The sequence below is a fragment of the Garra rufa genome, unplaced genomic scaffold (genome assembly GCF_049309525.1).
Source record: "Garra rufa unplaced genomic scaffold, GarRuf1.0 hap1_unplaced_001, whole genome shotgun sequence".
Lineage (NCBI taxonomy): Eukaryota > Metazoa > Chordata > Actinopteri > Cypriniformes > Cyprinidae > Garra > Garra rufa.
Window position 1 is genome coordinate 25434298 of NW_027394276.1, and position 13273 is coordinate 25447570.

Genomic DNA, 13273 nt, shown 5'->3' on the forward strand with positions numbered 1-13273 from the left:
TGCATTGCCAGAACCAAGTTTGTTATGTGCTGAAACGCCGTTTTCTGACATTTCAGGCTCTAACTTCAAAAATCATGCAAAACACTTCTAACACCTTCAGATATGTTTCTCTGTGTTGCAAAATAGGTTTTATTATTGCACAGACTGCAATTTTAATTTTTGGCCGAGTTTCAGCTTGCATTGCTTGAACCAAGTTTGTTATGTGCTGAAACGCCGTTTTCTGACATTTCAGGCTCTAACTTCAAAAATCATGCAAAACACTTCTAACACCTTCAGATATGTTTCTCTGTGTTGAAAAATAGGTTTTATTCATGCACAGACTGCAATTTTAATTTTGGGCCGAGTTTCAGCTTGCATTGCCTGAACCAAGTTTGTTATGTGCTGAAACGCCGTTTTCTGACATTTCAGGCTCTAACTTCAAAAATCATGCAAAACACTTCTAACACCTTCAGATATGTTTCTCTGTGTTGCAAAATAGGTTTTATTATTGCACAGACTGCAATTTTAATTTTTGGCCGAGTTTCAGCTTGCATTGCCTGAACCAAGTTTGTTATGTGCTAAAACACCGTTTTCTGACATTTCAGGCTCTAACTTCAAAAATCATGCAAAACACTTCTAACACCTTCAGATATGTTTCTCTGTGTTGCAAAATAGGTTTTATTCATGCAGAGACTGCAATTTTAATTTTGGGCCGAGTTTCAGCTTGCATTGCCTGAACCAAGTTTGTTATGTGCTGAAACGGCGTTTTCTGACATTTCAGGCTCTAACTTCAAAAATCATGCAAAACACTTCTAACACCTTCAGATATGTTTCTCTGTGTTGCAAAATAGGTTTTATTAATGCACAGACTGCAATTTTAATTTTTGGCCGAGTTTCAGCTTGCATTACCAGAACCAAGTTTTTTATGTGCTAAAACACCGTTTTCTGACATTTCAGGCTCTGACTTCAAAAATCATGCAAAACACTTCTAACACCTTCAGATATGTTTCTCTGTGTTGCAAAATAGGTTTTATTCATGCACAGACTGCAATTTTAATTTTTGGCCGAGTTTCAGCTTGCATTGCCTGAACCGAGTTTGTTATGTGCTGAAACGCCGTTTTCTGACATTTCAGGCTCTAACTTCAAAAATCATGCAAAACACTTCTAACACCTTCAGATATGTTTCTCTGTGTTGCAAAATAGGTTTTATTCATGCACAGACTGCAATTTTAATTTTTGGCCGAGTTTCAGCTTGCATTGCCTGAACCGAGTTTGTTATGTGCTGATACGCCGTTTTCTGACATTTCAGGCTCTAACTTCAAAAATCATGCAAAACACTTCTAACACCTTCAGATATGTTTCTCTGTGTTGCAAAATAGGTTTTATTCATGCACAGACTGCAATTTTAATTTTTGGCCGAGTTTCAGCTTGCATTGCCTGAACCGAGTTTGTTATGTGCTGAAACGCCGTTTTCTGACATTTCAGGCTCTAACTTCAAAAATCATGCAAAACACTTCTAACACCTTCAGATATGTTTCTCTGTGTTGCAAAATAGGTTTTATTCATGCACAGACTGCAATTTTAATTTTTGGCCGAGTTTCAGCTTGCATTACCAGAACCAAGTTTGTTATGTGCTGAAACGCTGTTTTCTGACATTTCAGGCTCTAACTTCAAAAATCATGCAAAACACTTCTAACACCTTCAGATATGTTTCTCTGTGTTGCAAAATAGGTTTTATTCATGCACAGACTGCAATTTTAATTTTGGACCGAGTTTCAGCTTGCATTGCCAGAACCAAGTTTGTTATGTGCTGAAACGCCGTTTTCTGACATTTCAGGCTCTAACTTCAAAAATCATGCAAAACACTTCTAACACCTTCAGATATGTTTCTCTGTGTTGAAAAATAGGTTTTATTCATGCACAGACTGCAATTTTAATTTTGGGCCGAGTTTCAGCTTGCATTGCCTGAACCAAGTTTTTTATGTGCTGAAAAGCCTTTTTCTGACATTTCAGGCTCTAACTTCAAAAATCATGCAAAACACTTCTAACACCTTCAGATTTGTTTCTCTGTGTTGCAAAATAGGTTTTATTCATGCACAGACTGCAATTTTAATTTTGGACCGAGTTTCAGCTTGCATTGCCAGAACCAAGTTTGTTATGTGCTGAAACGCCGTTTTCTGACATTTCAGGCTCTAACTTCAAAAATCATGCAAAACACTTCTAACACCTTCAGATATGTTTCTCTGTGTTGAAAAATAGGTTTTATTCATGCACAGACTGCAATTTTAATTTTGGGCCGAGTTTCAGCTTGCATTGCCTGAACCAAGTTTGTTATGTGCTGAAACGCCGTTTTCTGACATTTCAGGCTCTAACTTCAAAAATCATGCAAAACACTTCTAAAACCTTCAGATATGTTTCTCTGTGTTGCAAAATAGGTTTTATTCATGCACAGACTGCAATTTTAATTTTGGGCCGAGTTTCAGCTTGCATTGCCAGAACCAAGTTTGTTATGTGCTGAAAAGCCTTTTTCTGACATTTCAGGCTCTAACTTCAAAAATCATGCAAAACACTTCTAACACCTTCAAATTTGTTTCTCTGTGTTGCAAAATAGGTTTTATTCATGCACAGACTGCAATTTTAATTTTGGACCGAGTTTCAGCTTGCATTGCCAGAACCAAGTTTGTTATGTGCTGAAACGCCGTTTTCTGACATTTCAGGCTCTAACTTCAAAAATCATGCAAAACACTTCTAACACCTTCAGATATGTTTCTCTGTGTTGCAAAATAGGTTTTATTATTGCACAGACTGCAATTTTAATTTTTGGCCGAGTTTCAGCTTGCATTGCTTGAACCAAGTTTGTTATGTGCTGAAACGCCGTTTTCTGACATTTCAGGCTCTAACTTCAAAAATCATGCAAAACACTTCTAACACCTTCAGATATGTTTCTCTGTGTTGAAAAATAGGTTTTATTCATGCACAGACTGCAATTTTAATTTTGGGCCGAGTTTCAGCTTGCATTGCCTGAACCAAGTTTGTTATGTGCTGAAACGCCGTTTTCTGACATTTCAGGCTCTAACTTCAAAAATCATGCAAAACACTTCTAACACCTTCAGATATGTTTCTCTGTGTTGCAAAATAGGTTTTATTATTGCACAGACTGCAATTTTAATTTTTGGCCGAGTTTCAGCTTGCATTGCCTGAACCAAGTTTGTTATGTGCTAAAACACCGTTTTCTGACATTTCAGGCTCTAACTTCAAAAATCATGCAAAACACTTCTAACACCTTCAGATATGTTTCTCTGTGTTGCAAAATAGGTTTTATTCATGCAGAGACTGCAATTTTAATTTTGGGCCGAGTTTCAGCTTGCATTGCCTGAACCAAGTTTGTTATGTGCTGAAACGGCGTTTTCTGACATTTCAGGCTCTAACTTCAAAAATCATGCAAAACACTTCTAACACCTTCAGATATGTTTCTCTGTGTTGCAAAATAGGTTTTATTAATGCACAGACTGCAATTTTAATTTTTGGCCGAGTTTCAGCTTGCATTACCAGAACCAAGTTTTTTATGTGCTAAAACACCGTTTTCTGACATTTCAGGCTCTGACTTCAAAAATCATGCAAAACACTTCTAACACCTTCAGATATGTTTCTCTGTGTTGCAAAATAGGTTTTATTCATGCACAGACTGCAATTTTAATTTTTGGCCGAGTTTCAGCTTGCATTGCCTGAACCGAGTTTGTTATGTGCTGAAACGCCGTTTTCTGACATTTCAGGCTCTAACTTCAAAAATCATGCAAAACACTTCTAACACCTTCAGATATGTTACTCTGTGTTGCAAAATAGGTTTTATTCATGCACAGACTGCAATTTTAATTTTTGGCCGAGTTTCAGCTTGCATTGCCTGAACCGAGTTTGTTATGTGCTGAAACGCCGTTTTCTGACATTTCAGGCTCTAACTTCAAAAATCATGCAAAACACTTCTAACACCTTCAGATATGTTTCTCTGTGTTGCAAAATAGGTTTTATTCATGCACAGACTGCAATTTTAATTTTTGGCCGAGTTTCAGCTTGCATTGCCTGAACCGAGTTTGTTATGTGCTGATACGCCGTTTTCTGACATTTCAGGCTCTAACTTCAAAAATCATGCAAAACACTTCTAACACCTTCAGATATGTTTCTCTGTGTTGCAAAATAGGTTTTATTCATGCACAGACTGCAATTTTAATTTTTGGCCGAGTTTCAGCTTGCATTGCCTGAACCGAGTTTGTTATGTGCTGAAACGCCGTTTTCTGACATTTCAGGCTCTAACTTCAAAAATCATGCAAAACACTTCTAACACCTTCAGATATGTTTCTCTGTGTTGAAAAATAGGTTTTATTCATGCACAGACTGCAATTTTAATTTTGGGCCGAGTTTCAGCTTGCATTGCCTGAACCAAGTTTGTTATGTGCTGAAACGGCGTTTTCTGACATTTCAGGCTCTAACTTGAAAAATCATGCAAAACACTTCTAACACCTTCAGATATGTTTCTCTGTGTTGCAAAATAGGTTTTATTCATGCACAGACTGCAATTTTAATTTTTGGCCGAGTTTCAGCTTGCATTACCAGAACCAAGTTTGTTATGTGCTGAAACGCTGTTTTCTGACATTTCAGGCTCTAACTTCAAAAATCATGCAAAACACTTCTAAAACCTTCAGATATGTTTCTCTGTGTTGCAAAATAGGTTTTATTCATGCACAGACTGCAATTTTAATTTTGGGCCGAGTTTCAGCTTGCATTGCCAGAACCAAGTTTGTTATGTGCTGAAAAGCCTTTTTCTGACATTTCAGGCTCTAACTTCAAAAATCATGCAAAACACTTCTAACACCTTCAGATTTGTTTCTCTGTGTTGCAAAATAGGTTTTATTCATGCACAGACTGCAATTTTAATTTTGGACCGAGTTTCAACTTGCATTGCCAGAACCAAGTTTGTTATGTGCTGAAACGCCGTTTTCTGACATTTCAGGCTCTAACTTCAAAAATCATGCAAAACACTTCTAACACCTTCAGATATGTTTCTCTGTGTTGAAAAATAGGTTTTATTCATGCACAGACTGCAATTTTAATTTTGGGCCGAGTTTCAGCTTGCATTGCCTGAACCAAGTTTGTTATGTGCTGAAACGGCGTTTTCTGACATTTCAGGCTCTAACTTCAAAAATCATGCAAAACACTTCTAACACCTTCAGATATGTTTCTCTGTGTTGCAAAATAGGTTTTATACATGCACAGACTGCAATTTTAATTTTTGGCCGAGTTTCAGCTTGCATTGCCAGAACCAAGTTTGTTATGTGCTGAAACGCCGTTTTCTGACATTTCAGGCTCTAACTTCAAAAATCATGCAAAACACTTCTAACACCTTCAGATATGTTTCTCTGTGTTGCAAAATAGGTTTTATTCATGCACAGACTGCAATTTTAATTTTTGGCCGAGTTTCAGCTTGCATTGCCAGAACCAAGTTTGTTAATTGCTGAAACGCCGTTTTCTGACATTTCAGGCTCTAACTTCAAAAATCATGCAAAACACTTCTAACACCTTCAGATATGTTTCTCTGTGTTGAAAAATAGGTTTTATTCAAGCACAGACTGCAATTTTAATTTTGGGCCGAGTTTCAGCTTGCATTGCCTGAACCAAGTTTGTTATGTGCTGAAACGGCGTTTTCTGACATTTCAGGCTCTAACTTCAAAAATCATGCAAAACACTTCTAACACCTTCAGATATGTTTCTCTGTGTTGCAAAATAGGTTTTATTCATGCACAGACTGCAATTTTAATTTTTGGCCGAGTTTCAGCTTGCATTACCAGAACCAAGTTTGTTAAGTGCTGAAACGCCGTTTTCAGACATTTCAGGCTCTAACTTCAAAAATCATGCAAAACACTTCTAACACCTTCAGATATGTTTCTCTGTGTTGCAAAATAGGTTTTATTATTGCACAGACTGCAATTTTAATTTTTGGCCGAGTTTCAGCTTGCATTGCCTGAACCAAGTTTGTTATGTGCTGAAACGCCGTTTTCTGACATTTCAGGCTCTAACTTCAAAAATCATGCAAAACACTTCTAACACCTTCAGATATGTTTCTCTGTGTTGAAAAATAGGTTTTATTCATGCACAGACTGCAATTTTAATTTTGGGCCGAGTTTCAGCTTGCATTGCCTGAACCAAGTTTGTTATGTGCTGAAACGCCGTTTTCTGACATTTCAGGCTCTAACTTCAAAAATCATGCAAAACACTTCTAACACCTTCAGATATGTTTCTCTGTGTTGCAAAATAGGTTTTATTATTGCACAGACTGCAATTTTAATTTTTGGCCGAGTTTCAGCTTGCATTGCCTGAACCAAGTTTGTTATGTGCTAAAACACCGTTTTCTGACATTTCAGGCTCTAACTTCAAAAATCATGCAAAACACTTCTAACACCTTCAGATATGTTTCTCTGTGTTGCAAAATAGGTTTTATTCATGCACAGACTGCAATTTTAATTTTGGGCCGAGTTTCAGCTTGCATTGCCTGAACCAAGTTTGTTATGTGCTGAAACGGCGTTTTCTGACATTTCAGGCTCTAACTTCAAAAATCATGCAAAACACTTCTAACACCTTCAGATATGTTTCTCTGTGTTGCAAAATAGGTTTTATTAATGCACAGACTGCAATTTTAATTTTTGGCCGAGTTTCAGCTTGCATTACCAGAACCAAGTTTTTTATGTGCTAAAACACCGTTTTCTGACATTTCAGGCTCTGACTTCAAAAATCATGCAAAACACTTCTAACACCTTCAGATATGTTTCTCTGTGTTGCAAAATAGGTTTTATTCATGCACAGACTGCAATTTTAATTTTTGGCCGAGTTTCAGCTTGCATTGCCTGAACCGAGTTTGTTATGTGCTGAAACGCCGTTTTCTGACATTTCAGGCTCTAACTTCAAAAATCATGCAAAACACTTCTAACACCTTCAGATATGTTACTCTGTGTTGCAAAATAGGTTTTATTCATGCACAGACTGCAATTTTAATTTTTGGCCGAGTTTCAGCTTGCATTGCCTGAACCGAGTTTGTTATGTGCTGAAACGCCGTTTTCTGACATTTCAGGCTCTAACTTCAAAAATCATGCAAAACACTTCTAACACCTTCAGATATGTTTCTCTGTGTTGCAAAATAGGTTTTATTCATGCACAGACTGCAATTTTAATTTTTGGCCGAGTTTCAGCTTGCATTGCCTGAACCGAGTTTGTTATGTGCTGATACGCCGTTTTCTGACATTTCAGGCTCTAACTTCAAAAATCATGCAAAACACTTCTAACACCTTCAGATATGTTTCTCTGTGTTGCAAAATAGGTTTTATTCATGCACAGACTGCAATTTTAATTTTTGGCCGAGTTTCAGCTTGCATTGCCTGAACCGAGTTTGTTATGTGCTGAAACGCCGTTTTCTGACATTTCAGGCTCTAACTTCAAAAATCATGCAAAACACTTCTAACACCTTCAGATATGTTTCTCTGTGTTGAAAAATAGGTTTTATTCATGCACAGACTGCAATTTTAATTTTGGGCCGAGTTTCAGCTTGCATTACCAGAACCAAGTTTGTTATGTGCTGAAACGGCGTTTTCTGACATTTCAGGCTCTAACTTCAAAAATCATGCAAAACACTTCTAAAACCTTCAGATATGTTTCTCTGTGTTGCAAAATAGGTTTTATTCATGCACAGACTGCAATTTTAATTTTGGGCCGAGTTTCAGCTTGCATTGCCAGAACCAAGTTTGTTATGTGCTGAAAAGCCTTTTTCTGACATTTCAGGCTCTAACTTCAAAAATCATGCAAAACACTTCTAACACCTTCAGATATGTTACTCTGTGTTGCAAAATAGGTTTTATTCATGCACAGACTGCAATTTTAATTTTTGGCCGAGTTTCAGCTTGCATTGCCTGAACCGAGTTTGTTATGTGCTGAAACGCCGTTTTCTGACATTTCAGGCTCTAACTTCAAAAATCATGCAAAACACTTCTAACACCTTCAGATATGTTTCTCTGTGTTGCAAAATAGGTTTTATTCATGCACAGACTGCAATTTTAATTTTTGGCCGAGTTTCAGCTTGCATTGCCTGAACCGAGTTTGTTATGTGCTGATACGCCGTTTTCTGACATTTCAGGCTCTAACTTCAAAAATCATGCAAAACACTTCTAACACCTTCAGATATGTTTCTCTGTGTTGCAAAATAGGTTTTATTCATGCACAGACTGCAATTTTAATTTTTGGCCGAGTTTCAGCTTGCATTGCCTGAACCGAGTTTGTTATGTGCTGAAACGCCGTTTTCTGACATTTCAGGCTCTAACTTCAAAAATCATGCAAAACACTTCTAACACCTTCAGATATGTTTCTCTGTGTTGAAAAATAGGTTTTATTCATGCACAGACTGCAATTTTAATTTTTGGCCGAGTTTCAGCTTGCATTACCAGAACCAAGTTTGTTATGTGCTGAAACGCTGTTTTCTGACATTTCAGGCTCTAACTTCAAAAATCATGCAAAACACTTCTAAAACCTTCAGATATGTTTCTCTGTGTTGCAAAATAGGTTTTATTCATGCACAGACTGCAATTTTAATTTTGGGCCGAGTTTCAGCTTGCATTGCCAGAACCAAGTTTGTTATGTGCTGAAAAGCCTTTTTCTGACATTTCAGGCTCTAACTTCAAAAATCATGCAAAACACTTCTAACACCTTCAGATTTGTTTCTCTGTGTTGCAAAATAGGTTTTATTCATGCACAGACTGCAATTTTAATTTTGGACCGAGTTTCAACTTGCATTGCCAGAACCAAGTTTGTTATGTGCTGAAACGCCGTTTTCTGACATTTCAGGCTCTAACTTCAAAAATCATGCAAAACACTTCTAACACCTTCAGATATGTTTCTCTGTGTTGAAAAATAGGTTTTATTCATGCACAGACTGCAATTTTAATTTTGGGCCGAGTTTCAGCTTGCATTGCCTGAACCAAGTTTGTTATGTGCTGAAACGGCGTTTTCTGACATTTCAGGCTCTAACTTCAAAAATCATGCAAAACACTTCTAACACCTTCAGATATGTTTCTCTGTGTTGCAAAATAGGTTTTATACATGCACAGACTGCAATTTTAATTTTTGGCCGAGTTTCAGCTTGCATTGCCAGAACCAAGTTTGTTATGTGCTGAAACGCCGTTTTCTGACATTTCAGGCTCTAACTTCAAAAATCATGCAAAACACTTCTAACAACTTCAGATATGTTTCTCTGTGTTGCAAAATAGGTTTTATTCATGCACAGACTGCAATTTTAATTTTGGGCCGAGTTTCAGCTTGCATTGCCTGAACCAAGTTTGTTAAGTGCTGAAACGCCGTTTTCTGACATTTCAGGCTCTAACTTCAAAAATCATGCAAAACACTTCTAACACCTTCAGATATGTTTCTCTGTGTTGCAAAATAGGTTTTATTCATGCACAGACTGCAATTTTAATTTTGGGCCGAGTTTCAGCTTGCATTGCCTGAACCAAGTTTGTTATGTGCTGAAACGGCGTTTTCTGACATTTCAGGCTCTAACTTCAAAAATCATGCAAAACACTTCTAACACCTTCAGATATGTTTCTCTGTGTTGCAAAATAGGTTTTATTCATGCACAGACTGCAATTTTAATTTTGGGCCGAGTTTCAGCTTGCATTGCCTGAACCAAGTTTGTTATGTGCTGAAACGGCGTTTTCTGACATTTCAGGCTCTAACTTCAAAAATCATGCAAAACACTTCTAACACCTTCAGATATGTTTCTCTGTGTTGCAAAATAGGTTTTATTCATGCACAGACTGCAATTTTAATTTTGGGCCGAGTTTCAGCTTGCATTGCCTGAACCAAGTCTGTTATGTGCTGAAACGCTGTTTTCTGACATTTCAGTCTCTAACTTCAAAAATCATGCAAAACACTTCTAACACCTTCAGATATGTTTCTCTGTGTTGCAAAATAGGTTTTATTCATGCACAGACTGCAATTTTAATTTTTGGCCGAGTTTCAGCTTGCATTGCCAGAACCAAGTTTGTTAATTGCTGAAACGCCGTTTTCTGACATTTCAGGCTCTAACTTCAAAAATCATGCAAAACACTTCTAACACCTTCAGATATGTTTCTCTGTGTTGAAAAATAGGTTTTATTCATGCACAGACTGCAATTTTAATTTTGGGCCGAGTTTCAGCTTGCATTGCGTGAACCAAGTTTGTTATGTGCTGAAACGGCGTTTTCTGACATTTCAGGCTCTAACTTCAAAAATCATGCAAAACACTTCTAACACCTTCAGATATGTTTCTCTGTGTTGCAAAATAGGTTTTATTCATGCACAGACTGCAATTTTAATTTTTGGCCGAGTTTCAGCTTGCATTACCAGAACCAAGTTTGTTAAGTGCTGAAACGCCGTTTTCAGACATTTCAGGCTCTAACTTCAAAAATCATGCAAAACACTTCTAACACCTTCAGATATGTTTCTCTGTGTTGCAAAATAGGTTTTATTCATGCACAGACTGCAATTTTAATTTTTGGCAGAGTTTCAGCTTGCATTGCCTGAACCAAGTTTGTTATGTGCTGAAACGGCGTTTTCTGACATTTCAGGCTCTAACTTCAAAAATCATGCAAAACACTTCTAACACCTTCAGATATGTTTCTCTGTGTTGCAAAATAGGTTTTATTCATGCACAGACTGCAATTTTAATTTTTGGCCGAGTTTCAGCTTGCATTGCCAGAACCAAGTTTGTTAAGTGCTGAAACGCCGTTTTCTGACATTTCAGGCTCTAACTTCAAAAATCATGCAAAACACTTCTAACACCTTCAGATATGTTTCTCTGTGTTGCAAAATAGGTTTTATTCATGCACAGACTGCAATTTTAATTTTTGGCCGAGTTTCAGCTTGCATTACCAGAACCAAGTTTGTTAAGTGCTGAAACGCCGTTTTCAGACATTTCAGGCTCTAACTTCAAAAATCATGCAAAACACTTCTAACACCTTCAGATATGTTTCTCTGTGTTGCAAAATAGGTTTTATTCATGCACAGACTGCAATTTTAATTTTGGGCCGAGTTTCAGCTTGCATTGCCTGAACCAAGTTTGTTAAGTGCTGAAACGCCGTTTTCTGACATTTCAGGCTCTAACTTCAAAAATCATGCAAAACACTTCTAACACCTTCAGATATGTTTCTCTGTGTTGCAAAATAGGTTTTATTCATGCACAGACTGCAATTTTAATTTTGGGCCGAGTTTCAGCTTGCATTGCCTGAACCAAGTTTGTTATGTGCTGAAACGGCGTTTTCTGACATTTCAGGCTCTAACTTCAAAAATCATGCAAAACACTTCTAACACCTTCAGATATGTTTCTCTGTGTTGCAAAATAGATTTTATTCATGCACAGACTGCAATTTTAATTTTTGGCCGAGTTTCAGCTTGCATTGCCTGAACCGAGTTTGTTATATGTGCTGAAACGCCGTTTTCTGACATTTCAGGCTCTAACTTCAAAAATCATGCAAAACACTTCTAACACCTTCAGATATGTTTCTCTGTGTTGCAAAATAGGTTTTATTCATGCACAGACTGCAATTTTAATTTTGGACCGAGTTGCAGATTGCATTGCCTGAACCAAGTTTGTTATGTGCTGAAACGCCGTTTTCTGACATTTCAGGCTCTAACTTCAAAAATCATGCAAAACACTTCTAACACCTTCAGATATGTTTCTCTGTGTTGCAAAATAGGTTTTATTCATGCACAGACTGCAATTTTAATTTTGGACCGAGTTTCAGCTTGCATTGCCAGAACCAAGTTTGTTATGTGCTAAAACACAGTTTTCTGACATTTCAGGCTCTAACTTCAAAAATCATGCAAAACACTTCTAACACCTTCAGATATGTTTCTCTGTGTTGCAAAATAGGTTTTATTCATGCACAGACTGCAATTTAAATTTTTGGCCGAGTTTCAGCTTGCATTACCAGAACCAAGTTTGTTATGTGCTGAAACGCTGTTTTCTGACATTTCAGGCTCTAACTTCAAAAATCATGCAAAACACTTCTAAAACCTTCAGATGTCTTTCTCTGTGTTGCAAAATAGGTTTTATTCATGCACAGACTGCAATTTTAATTTTTGGCCGAGTTTCAGCTTGCATTGCCTGAACCGAGTTTGTTATGTGCTGAAACGCCGTTTTCTGACATTTCAGGCTCTAACTTCAAAAATCATGCAAAACACTTCTAACACCTTCAGATATGTTTCTCTGTGTTGCAAAATAGGTTTTATTCATGCACAGACTGCAATTTTAATTTTTGGCCGAGTTTCAGCTTGCATTACCAGAACCAAGTTTGTTATGTGCTGAAACGCTGTTTTCTGACATTTCAGGCTCTAACTTCAAAAATCATGCAAAACACTTCTAACACCTTCAGATATGTTTCTATGTGTTGAAAAATAGGTTTTATTCATGCACAGACTGCAATTTTAATTTTGGGCCGAGTTTCAGCTTGCATTGCCTGAACCAAGTTTGTTATGTGCTGAAACGGCGTTTTCTGACATTTCAGGCTCTAACTTCAAAAATCATGCAAAACACTTCTAACACCTTCAGATATGTTTCTCTGTGTTGCAAAATAGGTTTTATTCATGCACAGACTGCAATTTAAATTTTTGGCCGAGTTTCAGCTTGCATTACCAGAACCAAGTTTGTTATGTGCTGAAACGCTGTTTTCTGACATTTCAGGCTCTAACTTCAAAAATCATGCAAAACACTTCTAAAACCTTCAGATATGTTTCTCTGTGTTGCAAAATAGGTTTTATTCATGCACAGACTGCAATTTTAATTTTGGGCCGAGTTTCAGCTTGCATTGCCAGAACCAAGTTTGTTATGTGCTGAAAAGCCTTTTTCTGACATTTCAGGCTCTAACTTCAAAAATCATGCAAAACACTTCTAACACCTTCAGATTTGTTTCTCTGTGTTGCAAAATAGGTTTTATTCATGCACAGACTGCAATTTTAATTTTGGACCGAGTTTCAGCTTGCATTGCCTGAACCAAGTTTGTTATGTGCTGAAACGCCGTTTTTTGACATTTCAGGCTCTAATTTCAAAAATCATGCAAAACACTTCTAACACCTTCAGATATATTTCTCTGTGTTGAAAAATAGGTTTTATTCATGCACAGACTGCAATTTTAATTTTGGGCCGAGTTTCAGCTTGCATTGCCTGAACCAAGTTTGTTATGTGCTGAAACGGCGTTTTCTGACATTTCAGGCTCTAACTTCAAAA